Genomic DNA, 20,833 nt, shown 5'->3' with positions numbered 1-20,833 from the left:
AGGATTTTTTGCTCTGTTGATGGGCAAAGATCGAGGCAGTCCAGGGCACAACACAGTGCATGTCTTGCGCTCGCAAATGCAGGCCACTCACAGAGAAGGTGAGCGATGGTCTCCTCACAACCACAGCTTTCACAGGCGGGGCTGTCGGCCATTCCCATCAGGTAAGCATAGTAAGGTAAGAGCAACAACGATTTCATAAACGGCATAACAACAATGCTTCGCGACATGCTAAGTTACGTGGAAGACGAAGACGCAGTTCGGGGTCCAGTGCCTTGAGTCGGAGGTTGCAAAACTCTCCCGTGTTCCAGGCTGAAAGTGGGAGCTCCAGCGCCAAAGGGCGAAGCAGACACCCAGCATCAGGTCTTGATATTAGGATCCTCACTGGAAGCCTGTCGTTGTGAGCCGAACGGCCTGGTGATTACCGGTAATGCCACAGTGTCCTTGCAGCCATTGAAAAATTATGTCATGACTTTTGGATACGGTGCTGTGGTACAGTAGACGGATCTCAGCAACAAGTTGTTCCTGCGACCCGCGGCGTAGCGCAGCTTGCAGAGATTGAATGTCTGCTTTAGAGTCCGTGAAAACCGTCCAGTCATGTGGAGGTTCTTGACTGATGAACTCTACCGCAGCCCGTAAGGCTGCGAGTTCCGCACCAGTTGAAGATGTTGGAGAGGTCGTCTTCATTTTCATGAAGATGGATGTGGCCGGTATCACCACCGAATCCGCAGAACTCTTCGATTGAACTGATCCATCTGGGTTAAAATGTATGCGATGACTGTGGTAACAATGCAGGTGATTCAATGTCAGTTGTTTGAGAGCGGGCAGTGATACACCAGCTTTCTTCGCAATGACAGGAATATAGAGGTGAACCCGAGTTTCATGAAGACTCCACAAGGGTGAGCACCGTCTTGACGCAGGGGTGAACTCCTATGGAAGATGTGCGCGAGGGGCTTCAATGACTGGCAAATGCAGTACGCGGCCTAATTTTCGGGAGTGTTGCGAGGTGATGACAGGGAACCCGTGTGATTTGCCGAATATGTGTTCTCATGGTGTCAACAGCATTACATGTATTAACAGGATGTTCCCAGGCAAGAGGAACAGTTGCTGCTGTTGATAGACATATAGGCAGTCCAAGCAGATACGGAGAGCTTGCGCTTGCACACTTTGAAGAGTCTTGATATTTGTCTTTCTAATTTAACTGAATATCGGAAGACTGTACCGCATGTAGCCCATAAATAGGGAACGGTACAGTTGTAGCATGGAACGCACTGATGCGCCCCAGGACTTTCCCCCGAGGAAGGAGAGGTCGTGGACAATCGCAATTAGTCTTTTTCATGTCGTAGATATGTGGACACCACGAGAGGTTCCTGTCGATGACAACACCAAGGAAGCTGCGGCTTCTCTCATAGGGAATGGCTTCGCCTTTGATGCGAACGGTGTAACGTGTCCATATTTTGCGTGTGAACGCCACAAGTGAACACTTTTCGGTTGAAATGTTCAGGCCCTGCAAGCGAAGATAAGATGTCAATATCGATGCCGCCTTTTGAAGTCTTGCACGAATCTCAGGATGGGTCACACCTGATGCCCAAATACAGATATCATCTGCATATATAGTGATCTGAACAGATTGTGGCAATACGTCGACCAGACCGATGAAAGCAAGGTTGAAGAGAACTGGGCTCAGCACTCCACCCTGAGGGACTCCGCGCGAATTTCGGTGGAAGGACGTGGGTCCGTCCGCAGTCAGGACAAAAAACGACCTCTCTGATAAATAGCTGCGTATCCAGCTGAACGTGCGGCCTCCGATCTCAGCAGCATCCATTGCATCCAATATGGCCTGATACGTTACGTTGTCGTACGCGCCCTTGATATTCAAAAACAATGCCGCGGTCAATCTTTTCAAACTTTTGCTGTGTTGAACCGACCTTAGAAGGTTACCCACGTTGTCGATAGAAGAGCGGCCCCGTCGGAAACCAGACGTGAAGGTTGGATAAATCTGATATCGCTCCAAATACCGTTCCACGCGTGTGAGCAGCATTCTTTCCATGACTTTGCCGATGCAGCTGGCGAGTGCAGTTGAACGGTATGATGAAAGGTCGAGCGGTGATTTCCCCGGTTTAAGAAGTGGAACCAGACGACTGGTCTTCCAATCATGAGGAACTATGTCAGCAGTCCATGACTTGTTATAAGTATCCAGAAGAGCTCGTCGAGCTTCTTTGCCAAGGTTGGCAAGTGCGGAATAAATCACACCATCGGGTCCCGGTGATGATGACCTTCTTCAAAAAGCCAGCGCAGCATCAAGTTCTTCCATGGAGAATAGTACATCCATCCGAGAATCTCGTGAGGATGGAAAATTCTTGCAGTGCAACGTTGCGCCTGTTATTCTAGCGCTTAAATTTTCGGCTACCTTAACCACATGCGCCTTTGGTGGAGCGCTATGGATTTGAACGGGTAGCGCTGTTGAGGGGACATGCGAATACCCCGAATTAGACTTCGAACGCGTGGCAAAGGCTTCCGGGGATCAAGTGTTTGACAAAATATCTTCTAGCGTTGTGTTTGCAGTGCTTGAATTCTGCGCTCAATCATCTTCTGTATGCGCCTAGCATCTCTTAGGTCTAGGCGCGACATCGTGCGTCGGTATCTGCGCTCTGCCCTGCGCCGTTGTGATCTCAGTCGCTGCAATTCGAAGTAAAAATCGGAGTATTTAGCGACAGGGTTAAAGGGGCAGGTGGCGTGTTCTATGGCCTCCTTAATTTTTTGTTCAAGACCGGTAGAGAAGCCCTCTGTGCAAGCAGCCTCCATAAGTAATTTAAAAACTGTCCAGTCAATGCGCTGCATACACGAGGCTGGGGAAAATGTGGAATGGCCGGTAAAAATCGGATAGGTTGGGATATGATCGCTGCCATGAGTTTCTACATCCGAAAACAACCGGACGCTGTTGGTAAGGCACTGTGAAACGAAACTCAAGTCCAAGCAGCTGTTATAAGTCAACCCGCAAATATAGGTCGGGCTTCCGTCATTAAGGCACTGGAGGTAATTGACAGAGGCGAAGGAGACAAGCTGTCTTCCCCGAACGTCCATCCTAACGCCTCCCCACATGGTTTGATGAGCATTGAAGTCACCCATAATGACCCACAGAGCAGGTGTAGCTGCCATCAAACCACTCAACCTTCTGGCGTCGAAACGACTTGATGGCGCCAAGTACACCGCCAATAGCGTAAACGTCAGGTCTCGGCTCCTCACTGTCAGGCAAACGTACTGTTTGTCTTCGTTCGGAGGAACTGAATGTTGCACATATGTAAGATCACGTCGAATCTAGACGATGACTTTGCTGGATCTGCAGCGCGTGGGTGATGGAAATGCCTCGTAACCGGATATTCGCAAAATTGCCGGGATCTTGGGTTCACAAATCACAAGAATGGGGAAGTGATTCTCGTAGTCGTAGTGCCGTAAATCAGAAATCCAGGACTGTAGTCCACGACTATCCAACTGGAAAATTAAAGCTTGCTTGACTTTCTTTTGAAAAGAGGTCCGAAGGAGCCATGATGCCTTCTACTGTGAGCCGCAAGAACTGGATGTAGCACGTCCACCACTTGAAGTTCGCTATTTGCTGCTGGCGTGTTTAGGCTGGAAAGCAGAGCACGCATAGAATTCATTAGTGACGTTAGCATTCCAATCATTTGCATATCTGGGCCATGCCCTTGATCGTTCCCGTTGGCTGGATCAGTCGTAGGCGCTGTGCATTGCCCTGAGTGCGCCAACATCCCTGACACAGTAGGCGTAGAAAGCTTTGACAGTGGTGGCCAAGTTGCATATGAGGCAGCAGGTCCAGCCTCAACAAACGCCGGGCTCCCTTGATTTGGTACGGTTTTTGGTGGAGGCGAACAAGCTGCAGTTGCGTTTGGGGCATTCTTTTCAAATGTGATTGCTTTCTTTGACGACCTTCGGCGGCGCGAACGACGTCGTCGCTCCTTTGCGGCGGCTTCTTTGTGTGTAGAATGGTGGTGCGCCATTTGCTTCAGTGCCGCGCGCTTGGTCTTTAGACGGGGGCAGTCTTTCGAGGAAGAGTCATAAGGGCCGTGGCAGTTGGCGTCACTTCAAGGTAGTCGCGCGGCAAACGTCACCGCTTTGTGACTGGGAGCATCGCGGGCACACGATGGAGTTGATGAAGACGCCGCTCACGGGGCCGATCCTCATGCACTTCCTGCATTAAGCGGCTTAGGCACAAAAGGTCGAACTGGATGACGCAAGGGCCCAACCTTCACGTACGATGGTATGGAGTCACCTTTGAAGGTCAGCTTGATGCATGTAGATCTTCCTAAGGTTGAACTTGAATGATCGAAAGGCCGTTTGTTGTCGGCTTGATCAACATGGGTAAATAAATCTGCGTCACAGATGGCGAAGTCGACGTTGCAGATTACGCCAGCCGTAGTGCCGCTGACCTGAAGATTTAGGGGGCATACACTGATGTTGCCAAGTTTGGTGATTGCGTTTAACTCTATAGTGCACTTCGCTCCACCACATCAATGGCAATGACGTTTTTGAACGTGTTTATTCTGACATCTTTAATGCCTCCCGGTGCTAGGCTCTCCAGATAAATATAGTTGGCTTGCCTGTCCAGGAAGTTCAAGGTGTCCGTTGGGTTCAACGGCACAAAAAAAGGCTGTATGCGCCGAAGAACTTCGCGCCGTGACGATCGTTGGCGTGCTTGATGAGTACACCGTTGACGTGCTCGATGAGGACGATGCGGCTTGTCTACGCAGTCTGCGCTTGCCCTTTTTTCCTACAACCGGTATGAAACCGTCGTCAGCCGAGGACGAGAAGTCTTCGCTTGGCACCGAGTACACAAGATTGCCCTGGCTGCTCGAATCACTCTGGCAGTGCAGGCGCTTCCTCTGGGCGGCTGCTGCCGAACCACCGGGTTCAAATAGAGGCCCAGAAGCCTCCACTTCCGTTGCCGTGGCAAAAATGGTGCGGCGCCTCCCTGATTATAGCACAAATTAAAAAAAAACTGCAGAGACGTGAAGGCAGCGTTCTGATACAGAACCCGGTCGATGTGATTCAGTGCCCTGCGCGATGCTTGGAGCTCAAGTGGCCGCGCTCCTGCACGTTGGCCGAGGCAGGAGCGTCTCCACTTGAGCTCCAAGGAGCGCGCAGGGCACTGAATCACATCGACCGGCTTCACCGCGAACGGGACGGCTCCTCGCTGCTGCAGCGTATGCGCTCGCACCCGCGCTCACGATTGGGCGTGGTGCTGCTCGAGTATGAGCAATTGACACAAGGCCCACCCACCTACGGCTCCTGCGCGCCCTGGTCTGCTGCCTCGGAGGGACAGCGAGAGATCGTCGTCATTTCGGGAAAGCGAGCACACCCCTCTGTGCTGTGCAGGAGCTGGCCAGAGCCGTCATACACAAGGAGCTCCAGGACCATCTCCTCGTGTACATGGACGGCTCAGTAGCCCCCGACAGCTGCTCCCTTGCTGCGGCGGCCACCATCCCCGCCCTGCGACTGCGCAGCCAGCAACACGCAACCTTCCTGGTATCCTCCACCACGGCTGAGCTGATGGGGATCCGGCTCGGGCTGGACCTGCTGCTCACCCTCGACACTCCGCCGCCCAGAAGTGCTCTGCTGTGCGACTCCCGCGCCGCTCTCAGCCGCCTGCTATCTAACGGCCGCGGTACCCCACTAGTGCGGGAAATTAGCTCGCGCATCGAGCGCTTCGCGCAGAGAGGATGTGCCGTGCGTGCACAGTGGGTGCCCGGTCACTGCGGCATCACCGGCAACGAAGAAGCTGAAGACCTCGCGACCGCTGCACCCCAACCAACTGCCCGCGATCTGCCCCTTGCGCTGGAGGATGTGCGTGCGGTCATCCATGACCATCTCCGAAAGCAGCACCCCGACCGACGCATCGCAGGAGGTGAGCGCATCGACAGTATCACCGCCTGTCGCGCACTTACACGGTCGCAACGTGTAATGATCCTCCGCGTGCGCATTGGCTGCGTGTGGTCCGGGGAACGACGGGAGCCTCACGGAATCGCGAGGAGTGATGTGTGCGACGGATGCAGTGCAGTGGAAACACTAGGACACCTGCTCCTTCACTGTGCCGCTTTCGCCGATGCTCGTCGCGATATGCTTGCGGCCTATATGGGGCAGGGCATACTACCAGATTCCATCAAGACGCTATAGTGGCCGCAAGGCAGTGCGCACACTCGTGAGCGAACTTTTGTGAGCCTCTGTGCATTCCTCGAACACACGGGCTTGACGTCCCGTCTGTTTTCCGTCAGGTAGTTACAAGCAGTGACCGAACGCTCCGCGACTTCTACCTTCAACGATTTACAACCTGGACGCCCCACTCCAGTTGTAACCAACACAATGCTGTGCGCGTGTGTTTTAATTCCTCTAAAATGAACTAATCAAGCGCACATCCTGGACACAACTCATATTGTATAAATAGTTTGTATATATTACTTCTCCCCCTATCCTTTCTTCCTGTCCCCTCACCTCTTTCATTTAATTTCTCCATTCTGCCTGCTATCCTTTAATTCCGATGCCCCAGCTCAGGTGCTTCAGTATCGATGGCAGATGTCGCGGCTAGCAAAAACCTTTTCCTTCCTTTTTGCTATTATTTTAATAAAATCCACAACCACTACCACAGCTTCATCGCATTCGTCTTCTGCAGGCTGCATGATATAAACATAACGGTGATGAATTGAAGTCGGGTGTCCTCTGGCACACTTCCTATATAAAAGGGACTTTTCTAGAGAGCAGCTTCGTCATCATCCTGGATAAACCCACTGCAGGGCAAAGGCCTCTCCCATGCCTCTTCAATTAACCATATCCTTTCCCAGCTGGGCCCACCCTATGCCTGAGAGCCTCATAATCTCATCTTGCCACCTAACTTTCTCCCTCCCTCTGCAGCGCTTGCCTTCCCTTCGAATCCACTTCATTACGCTTATGGACCAGCGGTTATCTTCCCTTCGCATTAAATGCCCTGCACACTTCTTCCTCCTGATTTCGACTAGGATGTCATTAACCCGCGTTTGTTCCCTCACCCACTCTGCCGGCTTCCGGTCTCTTTACATTATGCCTATCCTTTTTCTTTCCATGGCTCGCTGCGTGGACCTATTTTTATTAGCCTCCACGTTTGTGCCCCGTAGGAGAGTACTGGTAAGATACAGCTGTTTACACTTTCCTCTTGAGAGATATTGGTAACCTGCTATTCATGATCTGAGAGAACCTGCCTTATGCGCTGCACCCCATTCTTACCCTTCTAGTTATTTCCCTTTCATGATCCGGATCAGCTGCCACTACCTGCAATTTGTAGATGTATCCCTTTACCACTTCCTCATCCTCGCTGCCAATCGTGAACTGCGGTTCGCTTGCTAGACTGTTGAACATGACTTAGGTTTTCTGCATGTTAATGTTTATACCCACCGTTCTTCTCTGTGTAACTCATTGATCATGGATTGCCGTTCATCTGCTGAGTGACTCAGCAATGCAATGTCAGCGATTCGCAGATTATTTAGGTATTCTCCATGAACACTTATCCACCACTTTTTCCTATTCAGGCATCGGAATACCAAACGTAGACAGGGCGTAAATATCATGGGTGACATCGTGTCTTTTTCTTTGACGCCCTTCCTTTTTGGAATTTAATAGCTGACTTTATGGAGGACTATGGTAGCTGTGCAGTTCCTTTATATATCTTCCAGGATTTTGATATAAGGCTTTTATACACCCTGATTACGCAATGCCTTTAGGACTGCTGAGGTTTCCACTTTGTCAAACGTTTTCTCGTAGTCAGTAAAGGATATATATATATAGGGGTTGGTTATATTCTGTGCATTTCCCTATCTCCTTATTTATACTGCGAATATGATCTATTGTTGAATATCCTTTATGAAAGCCTGTCTGATCATTTGGTTGAGAAAAGGCTAAGGTTTTCCTGACTCTATTAGTGATTACTTTTGCAAATACCTTGTAGGCAATGGACAATAAGCTGATCGGTCTGTAATTTTTTCAAGTCCTTGGCGTCTCTTTCCTTATGAATTAAGATGATATTTGCATTCTTCAGAGCTTGTGGTATGGTCGAGATCTTAAGGCATTGCGTATACAGGGGGGCTAGTTTTTGCAGCAGAATCTGACCTCTCTCTTTCAACAGATCCGCTGGTACCTGATTCTAGCAAGCTTATTTTCCCCTGTGCACTGTTTCTAATGCTTTCTTTACTTCCTTTTTCGTTACTGGCAAGATGCCGCAATGGTGAGCGCTGCTGTCTTTACCTTGAACATTCTGATTACATTGACTACTGTATAGATTTGTGTAGAACTCTTCGGCGACATTAACGATATCATCCACATGGCTAATGGCATTGCCCTCCTAGTCTCCTAACGCAAACATCTGGTTTTTACCAACGCCTAGTTTCCGAGGAAGCATACTCCCTTTCTTACTCTCATATAGGCGTACTCGTGCTTAGAGTGGAGTGCAGGTAGGCGGCGACGTCGAGGTGGTCCTCATTGGTGACGTCCTGCGACATTGTGTCGAGCGTTGTCACGGCCTCCCTGCAATTTACGAGGTAAGGGTCCACGGAGTTGCCTCCTTAACTGTGGTTTGTAGGCGAAGGAAACGTCGAGCATGATCGCGTCCACTGATCTTTGTTCGGTGTCAATGGAGACGGAGTGTACTTACATGCAGTTCTTTTCCACTTTACCCCCTTCACGGTGCCATTGAGGTGTCTACTGAAAGCGAGAGGCACAGCCGTCTAACTGGGTTTTTAGAGTCAGCATAAGTTATCTCACAATGTGGATTGCAAGCAGAGCAAGTTGTTACTGCTGGTAAGCAGCATTAAGAAAATAAATGAAATACATTTACGCCTGTCAACATTCATGAAATATGACCGATATCAATTCTCTTTGATTTTAGAAGACATCAAAGCGCTGACTAACAACGCATTACCCCTTAAACCAAAAGCGTTAGTGGTCCCGTTAGGAGAAAAGCCCGGCATCGGCGCGACTGGGAAATTCAAATTCGCACTTCGCCGCGGTGGCTCAGTGGTTAGGGCGCTCGACTACTGATCCGGAGTTCCCGGGTTCGAACCCGACCACGGCGGCTGCGTTTTTATAGAGGAAATACGCTAAGGCGCCCGTTTGCTGTGCGATGTCAGTGCACGGTAAAGATCCCCATGTGGTTGAACTTATTCCGGAGCCCTCCACTACGGCACCTATTCTTCCTCTCTTCTTTCACTTCCTCCTTTATCCCTTCCCTTACGACGCGGTTCAGGGGTCCAAAGATATATGAGACAGATACTGCGCCTTTTCCTTTCCCCAAAAGCCAATTATTATTATTATTAATTCGTGGAATGGGTGTAGTGACGTAGAAAAACAGGCTCGCTGCAAAGAAAAAGAAATGGGTCGGATTAGCTCAGCTAACCCTAACTATGCTAGCGAAAGCACGGATTACATGTGAGGTCACTTCCTAAGGATCTTGAGGCCGAAGCAGTCTGACAGGCAGACGGACCACGTGGGTTGTTGCGGGCTCCGCACTGAGAGAACTCGCTTCCAGCGGCTCCCCAGTCTCCGCCGCGGGTGCTAACAAGGCTCGTCGCAGTCTTCATTCGGCATCTTACGCTCGTCGTCGAGCCAGGCGATGTTCCCGCCCTCTGTTCCTTCCGGTTAGCCGTTTAGCGCGTTTACGCTCCCTGCCGATTGCTCAATCCCTCGCACAGTTGGCAATGTCGAACGGGTGATCAGACTCGCTCTGACGTCTGCGAGTACCCACTCTTTGAGCACGTCGGCTCCGGCTGACTTGCTTCGTCCATAGCGAGGCGGTAGATAGGCACCGCACAGTCGCCGCGACGACGCGGTAGCGCGTGACTGCGGCTGCTGCGAGTCACGTGGTATGTCACGTGGTGTCTTACGCAGATACGCTCATACTATTCAAGGTCATTTGTAGAGATGCAGCGAAATCGGAGCCACGTGGATAGTAAAGCCACGGCCGCTCAATGGCACCAAGTGCGTTGCAATTGAGCGGCCGTGGTAAAGCTTTCGCTTTAAAAGGTTGTCAATCGTGAGCGAACTGGAGTCCCTTCGGTCGGGATCCCGGCACAACTTCTTCTCCAATGAGGATGTTTGTTCAGGAGGATAAACAGAGGATTTGTACAAGCATGTCGCAAAGCATCGTGCGCAAATGACATTAAAGGAAAACATAATTTTAAGGGCCACAAATTAGCGGCTCGGATTACGTGCGATGATGTGCAATACAGCAGGATGTGGTGTCATGTGAACAGCAGCCGATATCTCCGTAATGGTGCGCCAAGAAATCCCCACGCGACCACACGGACACTCCAAAACTGTCGCGGCATATTTGCAAGGTGAAAAATAAAGAATTAAGTTTATGAATACGGGCTGGCTAGCCATAGCTACATAAATACAAAATGGAAAGTTTGACCGCCAGACCAGCAATCAATGTGTACAAACAAGGGTACTGGGAAGCACATAATATACCTGGCCGAGACAATTACTTTAAACCAAGCGGTGCGGGACATAGACATCAGCAAGCTCGTGTCCGGAATGGGAGCGTGAGTACACCTCAAAGGAGCCGGTGCTTACATGATTCGGTGCCGCTACCTAATGTATTCAGCGCACGGAAATTCAGTCGTCCAGCAAGAGCCTTCTGCTCAATAAATTCAAAGTATTAGTGGAACCCTTGCTTGCTTTCAACGCGTATTGTGTACTGGTGGCGTTGCATCGAAGTTTTAATCAATGTGACAAATTAGAATTTGAGGTTTAAGCGAAGCAAACATAGTATTGTTACTTTTCAATTTGCTTTGCCCTGTTGTCGACGCACAGCAGAAAAAAATAAACAGCCGTGTGCTGTACAATGAAAATTGGCCTTTGAAAAATTGGTTTTATGGAGGCAACACGCTAAGGCACCTGTGTGCTCTGCGATGTCAGTGCGCGTTAAAGATCCCCAGGTGGTCGAAATTAACCCGGAGCCCTCCACTACGGCACCTCTAATTTTTCCTTTCTTGTTTCACTCCTTCCCTTAACCCTTCCATTACAGCGTGGTATAGGTCGCCAACAATATATGAGACGAATAATGCGCCATTTCCTTTCCGCAAAGACCAATAATTATTAATATTAATAAAAATAGATTGTTTCAGGAAATGAAACAGTTCAATAATTGTCTAATCCCGCCGGACACTGCAACCGCACCGTAAGAGAGAGGAGGAAAGTTGTAGTGAAAGAATAAATAGAGTTGCCGTAGTGGCGGGCTCCTGAATAATTTAGACCACCTGTGGATCCTTAATCGCACAGAACACGAGCGCCATGTCTTTGCCATAAACTATCATTTTCATTACACTATATGAACAATAATAATAATAATTGGTTTTTGAGGAAAGGAAATGGCGCAGTATCTGTCTCATATCTCGTTGGACACCTGAACCGCGCCGTAAGGGAAGGGATAAGGGAGGGAGTGAAAGAATAAAGGAAGAAATTGGTGCCGTAGTGGAGGACTCCGGAATAATTTCGACCACCTGGGGATCTTTAACGTGCACTGACATCGCACAGCACACGGGCGCCTTAGCGTTTTTCCTCCATAAAAACGCAGCCACCATGGTCGAGTTCGAAACCTAGGACTCCGGATCGGTAGTCGAGCGCCCTATGACCGCGGCAGAAATGAAAACAAGAATTGCTCAGTGCACGTTAAAGATCCCCAGGTGCTCAAAATTATTCCAGAGCCCTCCACTATGGCACCTCTTTCTTCCTTTCTTCTGTCAGTGCCTCCTTTATCTCTTTCCTTACGGCGCGCTTTAGGTGTCCGCCGAGATATGCGATACCGCGCCATTTCCTTTCCCCAAAAACCAATTTACAATTTATATTTTTGAAGAAAGGAAATGACGCAGTAATTTCCTCACATGTCTGGGTAGACACCCGAACTACGCCGTAAGGGAAGGGATATAGGAGGAACTAAGAAAGGAACAAAGAGGTGCCATAGTGGAGGGCTCCAGAATAATTTCGACCATGTGGGGGTCTATAATGTCCACTGACATCACAAAGCACACTGGCGCGTTTGCGGTTAGGCTCTATCGAAACGCTGCCCCAGCCGACTGGATTGATCGCATTTGCTCGGGCGCAGCAGTCGAGTGCCATTGTCACTGAAGGGCCGAAGCTTCGCAGATTTGGTGTACTGCGATGTTCGTCACCGTCGCCTCATATTCACACGGCAAAAAAAAAAAAATTGTAGGACGCTTAAGCTTCGCCTTCAAGAGTGGAACGCGACAGCGTGTTGCAGCACTGATAGGGAATCCATGATACGCAATCGCCCGTTCGGCGCGACGCCTTGCCCGTTAGACAAACCGCTCTGCTACATACGGTGAAACGGACGCGCGGAACGGACGGGCGGAGCGGAAAACCACGTAAATACGATGCCAGAAGCCTTGCTGAAACGCGCGGGACTCAAGATGCAGTTTTAGTTCGTCGGCACATCATTCTCGACAAACCCGATGCCACGAACGCCAGCATAGCTTCCTCACTGAACGAACGGGCAGCACCGCAAGCCGCAAGCTTCGTGCTGAACGCGCTTCGGATGTGTGTTGCGCTTTTAGCCGCTCACCGCGTGATTCCTTCGTGCCCGCAGGGACCCACTGCGCCCAAACTAGAGATATGCCAGACGCGTTCCTTCTTTTACTTAAAAATGAATTTTCATTCCATTTTCCTTTCCTTACGGCGAGGTTTGGGTGTCCACAGAGATATCTGATACTGGGCCCACTTCTCCCTAAACCAATTTTCATTTCATTTTCCTTCCCTTACGGCGAAGTCCGGGTTGTCGACCGAAATATGTAATAGGCGTCCGTTGCTTACCTTTCGCTGTCGTCTCGCGCTATCTGTTGGGGCAATGGCGTACATTGCGAGTAGGAGTTGGAAGAGGAGAGATTTTTCGCTCACGGCCGACACCAACGACACCGGCTTTTCAGCGCCACGAGCTCCTTAACGCTGTCGCGTTGACATTGTGTCTGCCTCTTACATCCTCACATAAAATTCCAGTTGTTTAGACGTGTGGATTGCTGCTTAATACCAGTTGAATTTAGGAGCAATAAACCTATAGCAAAAGTCAACAACCGCTACGTGAAAGAAATAAACCTGAGCTCATTATGCGAAGGTTGTATTCATTCCTTGAAAACTGCATTCTTGCAAATCCGTGAGCCTGAACGTCAAATATGCATGTAGCGAAGCTAGGTGGTTCGCCACGAATGAAAATAAAATTCCTATAATTGCAAATTTTGCTGCCGAGCTCAAGACGCGAGATGCCAACTGCCCTTGCGTGGCGTGTGTTCATAAAAAAAATGGCTCTAAAGTTAATTTTTTTAAGCATGGCAAATTCAACGGTTTAGTGTCTGTATTAAGCTGTTTGGAGTGTTACTCAGCCTAGGCTGGCGGTTAGGCGATTCTAGAAATTACGGTGAAAGCAATGCACCTCATTCACTCTTCAGGCTTCAGAAATCAGACTGATCTGAAGAAAAAATGCGGGGATTCTTCGGCGGGCGCTCGAAGCGGGAGGACGTGTTTTTTAGCTCTCTGCTCATTCGGACGCTGGGCCTAAGGCTTCACGGCGTTGCAGGGTCTCCCCATGGAGGCCACAGACGCCGTGAACGAGCGACGGCCTGTGTTCGGCGGTGACAATGACCAACGCAGGCCAGGCTGCTCACGCTCACGATGACGGAGATGAACGGCATCCACAGCAAGGTCGTCCAGCGCCATTCGGTGAATGCAGGCAGAGATCGCTTATCTGCGGGACACTGGCGCAGATTTCTTTTCAAGTCTAGTCCGAAGCGCTCTCGCATCCACCCAACGAGTAGAGGTAAGGGCAGGGCAGCCCACACCTGATATGAAGGTGCTCAATCTGCGCGAGAAGAGAGATCGCGCAAAGCGACGGGCGCGACGGACTCACAGAGCCGCCGACTGGACTGTCTACAATCGCTTGGACGTGGCAGCGCGCCACCACGCCAAGCTATACCGCCGGCAGTGGGCTTCACTATGCCAAATCATAGCTGTTTGACAGTCTGCGGCGCATCACCGAACCACAGGGAAACCGTAAACCGCTGGCCGCACTCGCAATCTCCAGCGGGCTCAGCTTTGAAGAGTTGACAGAGCGGTTTGCCGACCGGTTCGCGCCGCCCAGCACCGCAAACGCAGCCAACATAGCTGCTCCTGAGAGCCCCAGAGGCAACGCCAGTCCCTCGCCCGTCGCCTCGGAAGGTCCATGTGATGCGCCGTTCAACGCGGCGGAACTGAACAATGCGCTGCAGCGCTGCCGCCGCCGCTCGGCGCCCGGACCGGACGGGGTGACATACCAGATGCTGCGAAACCTTGATGCGCAGCAACGACATCTCCTGCAGCAGATCAACCTGGTGTGGGAACGCGGGGAGCTTCCGGAGGATTGGCGAACCGCGGTCGTTTGTCCCATATCCGAAAAGCAGGGCGCCCACCTACGGAGCTGAGCGGATACCGGCCAGTGGCACTAACATCGGCGGCAGGTAAGCTCATGGAGCATATGGCGTTGCAGCGCCTGAACGAGCGGGCTGCGGAGGCTGATTTGTTTTACGAACGGCAGACGGGTTTCCGTGGGATGCGGTGCACGGCTGATTCTATATCGGACGCTGTTACAGCGCTGGAGCATGCCAGGGCGGCAGGCCAGGTTGCGCTGCTGCTACTACTGGACGTCTCTGGTGCTTTTGACAACGTTCACCGCGCACCAATTCTGGCGGTGCTTGAGGGGGCTGGTGTGAGCGGGCGCCTTTTGCGATACGTTCATGGCTTCCTGAGCGGGCGCACCCTGCGCGTATGAGTAGGGGTAAGCTCTCCAAACCTCGCCCGGTGGAGATGGCCGTGCCGCCGGGCTCTGTCTTATCACCATTTCTGTTTATTGTGGCCATGTCGGTGGTGCCGGCCTCCCTCCCCCCGAGTGGCCGACACCATGTGTACATGTCCATATATCCAGACGACATAGCTCTGTGGTGCCGGGGACCACCGGGCGAGGCGTTCCGCGTGCGGGGGTGCCATGTCGGCGGTGCGGGTCGATTTTTTAATGCGCTTGGGCATAAAAAAATCGACTCTCTCCTGGCCGCCTGTGGCGCCGCCAAGCATAGGTTTTCTTTGCTTCCAATATTCAGGTTGTCTTTGGTCTGCCTTCCTTGTGTGATAAAAGTGCACTATCGGTTTTAAAACAAACGTACTTCAATATTGAACCGCGCAACCTTCCCTTTGACAGCCTCAGAGATTCGCGACCCTTGTAGGAAGGAAATTTCCCCAAGGTGGCGTCTCTTGTCCTATTACGTCGCCACGCTTGTACTTGTGAGATTGGCCTGTGGCGGCGATACCTGTATATTGGTTCTTGCTATTTTCTACCTTACAAGAGCCTTGCTTTCAGTAAGAGCGGGGTTTTTGTGATCAGGAGCTGGTATTCTATCGATACAAGCCAACTTCAATTTCTCCTTAGTGTCCCTTTAAAGAGAGCATTCGACTATGTTGCCGACAATATAACTCTCACCCACCTCTTTCAAAATAACCGCGGTGCGGTGACTCAGTGGATAGAGAGCTCGGCTACTGATCCGAAGTTCCCCGGGTGCGAACCCGACCGCGGCGGCTGCGTTTTTATGGAGGAAAAACGCTAAGGCGCCCGTATGCTGTGCGATGTCGGTTCACGTTAAAGCTTCCCAGGTGGTCGAAATTTTTCGGAGCCCTCCACTACGGCACCTCTTCCTTCCTTTCTGCTTTCACTCCCTCCTTGATCCCTTCCCTTACGGCGCGGTTCAGGTGTCCAACGATATATGAGACAGATAATGCGCCATTTCTTTTCCCCCCAAAACCGAATATTATTATTATTATTATTATTATTATTATTATTATTATTATTATTATTATTATTATTATTATTATTATTATTATGGCGCTTGGCATCTATGAGCTTTGCGTGGCCCGTGGTTTTGTTTTTGACGCGCCTCGATATACAAGCGCCCCGAACAGCAGAGAAACTCCAAGTGCCGCTTCAAGTGCTAGTTAAACTTTGAAGGCGCCTGTTAAGGCTGGTCAGATGATCGCCACGGTCGATGAAAAACTATGATGGCAGGATGGTCGGTGATCGTACGAGGCAGTTCGTGTTTTTGTCTACGCATGCTCGCCCGGCGAAACGTTCCCGGCTGTGTCAGTCAACTTCAAACTACTTAAAGGAAATCGCTTATTAGGGACGGGAGACAAGGTACAAGGCAGTTAAGAAAAAGTGCGGATGGCCTAGCTCTGTTAGGCCAGCAGATATGTAGAGAAAGGGCGGTGATTTCTGCATCGGAAGAGTGCATTCAGTAGAAGCGCCCTTATGGGCAGTTACACATTGAGCCGTCGTGGCGGAGTGGTAGCGTCTTCGCCTGAAACGCCGAAGACCGTGGTTCGTCACAGCCTCGTCACTGGATTTTATTTTTATTCAGTGAGTGGGCGGGGGGTTTCTGTGGCTCTCATAGATGCCGCCACCGAATACGTTAGTTAGCGGTTAAGCGCAGGCTCTGCTAAGGCGCGTTTATGCTCCAGCGTAACGCGCGCTCGCTGTACGGCGACGTCACGTCGGCCTAAGCGCCAACTGCGCTTGAACGCCGACGCGCTCGGCGACCTCGGCGCAGTCTGACCGCACTGGCGGGGACGTGCAGCATGTCTCTGAGTGCGCCAGCCGCCGCCGGCCCGGCCAGACTGATTCGACTCCGCGGCGAGGTGCGCGTTGTGTCGTAATTCAATAGCTTCGGCAGTTGGGCGGAGCTGTTCTTTTCGAGCTCTCGGCTAATTTATTACATTCACAGTACACATCTGAAGGTACATGCAAGAGCGCGAGAGAGCCCGATCCAGTGGACCCGTTTGGATCAAGCGGAAGCCGTTGAAGCGTCGTGCGTCGGCTTTAGTTTCAAGCCGCAAATTTTAAACGCGACCGCCCTTGAGCACCCATCCGTTTTTTGTGGCAAATAAATAAATAACTTGGCCCTTGCAACCGTGAGATGCCTCGACGCCGCCTACTGCACCGTGCAACCGCGCAGTTCAAGGAATCACAATCCGTTGGCCCCAAAGCCCCGGCCAGCCTCTGATCGGCGCAAGGCACCGAACTTGACCCGGCCCCTCGCGACTCCCCGCACTGGGAGCGGCTGCTCACGGCGGAAGGGGGAAATGACCCGGCGGCGCCTAACCTAACCGTGCTCCCTCAAAAGCATCGCACGCTCTCTGAGGTCGCTGAAATGCAGGCCGGAGTTTTTGCGAGAACTTCGTCGTCGGGTTCGGCAACAGGATCCATCGAAACGCTGGCAAGACGCCGGTGAAAACGTGAACGAAGCGACGGTAGCGACCCCCGATATATGCCTTCAACGTGCGGGGGCGGTGGTTTTCATTTCGACAGCTGCTAGACCGCACCGCTAGCGTCCAGAAATCACGGAGTCTCTGTTTACGTCACGTTTTACGTCACTCCGTCCTGTGACGTCAAAAGAGTTCTCCATCACGTCATAAGAGTTCTCGAGTTTGAATCGGAGCGCCGGGAAAAACTTTTTCAACTTCGAATCCAAATTTCATTGAAATAAATGCATCTTTCGCTCCCGGAGAAGCGGCCACAACGCCATGAATTGCCGAACTAACAGATTTTGCTAACAAAATATTTGATAGCGTTCTCCTCAGTGACCCTTTAAATCCAAGGTGAGTAGGACCTTGTCATTGAAAGGGCATTTCACGGGGTCGAGGACAGCCCCAATGAGTTGTAGCAGGACATCCTGTGCAGATCTGTGTGGGGAAACATGAACGTGGTGTCTGCAAAAAGGTGTTGGGATTGCATAAACTCGGACGACCTGTCGGGTACCATCGTCTTCACGAGTTTGCCCGCACAGGAGATGGGACGGAGGGTGTCCGTGTCGATGGCCTTCTGCTGCGCTGTTTCCACGCAAAGAATGTACCAACTATCCTGGCTTACTGCTTTGTTGGATTTAAGAATTAAGGTGACCTGGGTGGTCACCAGTCGATGGAGAGTGGCACTTCCTTAAGCCAGACTCAGGATATGCAATCCAAAACAATAGGTATGGTCTATCCAGTGTGCGGAACGCAATAAAAGCAGGTTTCTGCAGTTTAACACCAACCCCACGTATGTACATGAAAGCGAGATTGAGGTCTCCATTGACCCAGGGAGCCATTTCCCTCAAACAATGAAGTGACCAGAGGGCGCCAGTTGTGCGCTGTTCCATTGGTGAAAACGAACGGCCCCTAGAACACTGTCAACGCCAATGAACGCCGGCGGCTCACTTGTTTTGTTTGGTCACTGAGGAAAGGAAATGGCGCAGTAACAGTCTCAAATATCTCGGTAGCCAGTCGAAACGCGCCGAAAAGTAAGGGATAGGAGAGAGGGAAAGGTTTAGTTTGGTTTATGGGGGTTTAACGTCCCAAAGTGACTCATGCTACGAGAGACGCCGTAGTGAAGGGCTCTGAAAATTTAGACCACTTGGGGTTCTTTAACGTGCACTGACATCGTACAGCACACGGGCCTCTAGAATTTCGCCTCCATCGAAATTCGACCGCCGCGGCCGAGATCGAACCCGCATCTTGCGCGCCAGCAGCCGAGCGCCATAACCACTCAGCCACCGCGGCGGCTAGGAGAAAGGGAACAAAGAAAGGAAGAAAGAGGTCTGAAAACTGGATTTTGAGGAAAGGCGCCGCGCGACACTGCGGGGGAACACTTGTGGCTCGGTGCAACTAGTGGCGAATGCTGAGTACACTAGTGACACTGAACTAAAATGCACCGCTGGCTATCCTGGTGTAGTTTCACAAAGTTTGTTTACACATGTGCAATTCAAACAGCAACGCGATACATGCACATTCACACTAGGACAGCGGATTAGCATAAAAATTCAGGGGGCCACTTTGCTGACCCAAAGTGCGGTTAGAGGAGAGCCTTTAGCGCGTTGTTGCTGCTTCGGTCGCTGATGTGTGGTTAAGATGTTAAGTGCACAATTGTTCGGGAATATTAAATGCTGGAGACACAGGAGGGCTTTTGGAAGGCATCCGTCTGATTAGAAACCTTCCCGCGCTCTCCAGCGTCCTAGGTTAGAACTACGTATGCGTTGGCAGGAAATATATTGGAGCCGCTTACACGCGGCAGATTCTCTATTATTTAGGCCAACATGTGGCGGGGGTACCAGTCTACGACCCAATTTATAATGGTCGATTGTTTCCCCGCACTTTTCTGGCGCTCGTCGTATGTCCAGTGGGCGGGGAGGGGGGGAGGCGGTGGCTTCCCGGAAGTTAGCTAGCGATAGCTCGTGGACCGCCTCGTTACCAGTGAAGGCAGCGTGCGCGGGCGCCCAAATTAACTGAATTTTCCTATTCAGCGTTCATTGGGTGAGGATTTTGGCCGCTTCCAGTGAGATCGTCTCTTTTCCGAAATTTTAGACTTCGGTTTTGCTGTCGCTAATTTTAACCTTGGCATCTGTTCCTACACAAGTGAGCGGTATCGAACCTTCCTCCGCAGGCTCTTATGTTGCGGCCTTGGATGGTCTAGGCGTTTTACGTGCTACCATAGCTTAGGGATAACGATCAGTGCAAACACTGTGGGGCGAGAGGGACCCTCGACCACATAATTTGGGCGTGCTCAATCTCACCATTGGTGGGACAAAGTACAGTATGTAGAGAAGCCTTGGAGACCTTGCTTAGTAATAATAATTGGTTTTTGGGGAAAGGAAATGGCGCAGTATCTGTTTCATATATCATTGGACACCTGAACCGCGCCATACGCACTAAACACGAATGACACGAGATAGGAGGTTTATCCGTGTTCGTCCGCTTTAAAACACCGCATCGCCAGACGAGAACACAGGTAAAATGGTGCACATGATATCATAAACACCGAAGCAACACCAGCTAGAACTGACGGTGTGCTAACGAGGTCCGCAATCGTTCATCAGCCGTCTCTAACGGAGTGGTGGTCGCCATTCGGAACATTCCGAACGGTGTAGAAAAAAACACCGTACGGCAACTGAGACGGAGCGAGGTCGAATTCCTGCTGCTGTTCAAAAGAACGCGCCAGTGGAACTTTGTAGTTTTATGTGTTTCGCTTAGTTCCGGAATGAAGCCACAAGTTTTGGTTTCGGTGGGGATGCAATCCACAGCAGGCTGCGCAAAGGATCAGAAGACGGCGTGAGAGTCGTGACTCGTGTGAGTGCACACGCTGTGACCGAAGCGGCGTAGGCGCTAGGCCTAGCAGAGCCAGCGGGGCCGTCTCGGATTGCGTCGCAGAATTGAGCGCGGCGCGTTGTCTGGAGCCTCTCTTGGAACGGATATCGTGAGCGGCGACTGTGCGTTTGCCGCTGCTGTTTTTCGATGCGCGACGGAGAAAGGAAAGATGGATGCTTAAGCGAGTTCACCGAAGTGGATATCGTAAACGACGGCTGAGCTTGCCCTTCGCTCTGGTTTGCGAATGGCGGTATGGCGCCGTTGTGAGCGAATTGAGAGAAGCGCTGGCTTTTCCGCGCCCTTGGCCAGCGGGAGAGAAATGTCTACCTCGACACTGCTGCCCGGAAGGATATGTTTGAATCCCTGCTGTTTCACATCCGTCTCGTCGTCATGATAAGTGATTTTGCGTCTTAAATATCGTTGTGCGATGAAGACGTGAGCAGGCATGTGTGGAGCGCTGAAGCACTGTGCTGCAGAATGGAGCAAAGTATTAGCGCAGTTTTCTTAACGACACGCTGCCAGTGTATGGGTTGTTTTATATGACTATGCGTCAGCGCTTGAGCACCTGCATTGTCAGTCAATCCCACTGTCTGCGTTA

Source organism: Amblyomma americanum, chromosome 2 (genome assembly GCF_052857255.1).
Source record: "Amblyomma americanum isolate KBUSLIRL-KWMA chromosome 2, ASM5285725v1, whole genome shotgun sequence".
NCBI classification, from domain to species: Eukaryota; Metazoa; Arthropoda; class Arachnida; order Ixodida; family Ixodidae; genus Amblyomma; species Amblyomma americanum.
Note: the sequence above shows the minus strand (reverse complement) of the source record.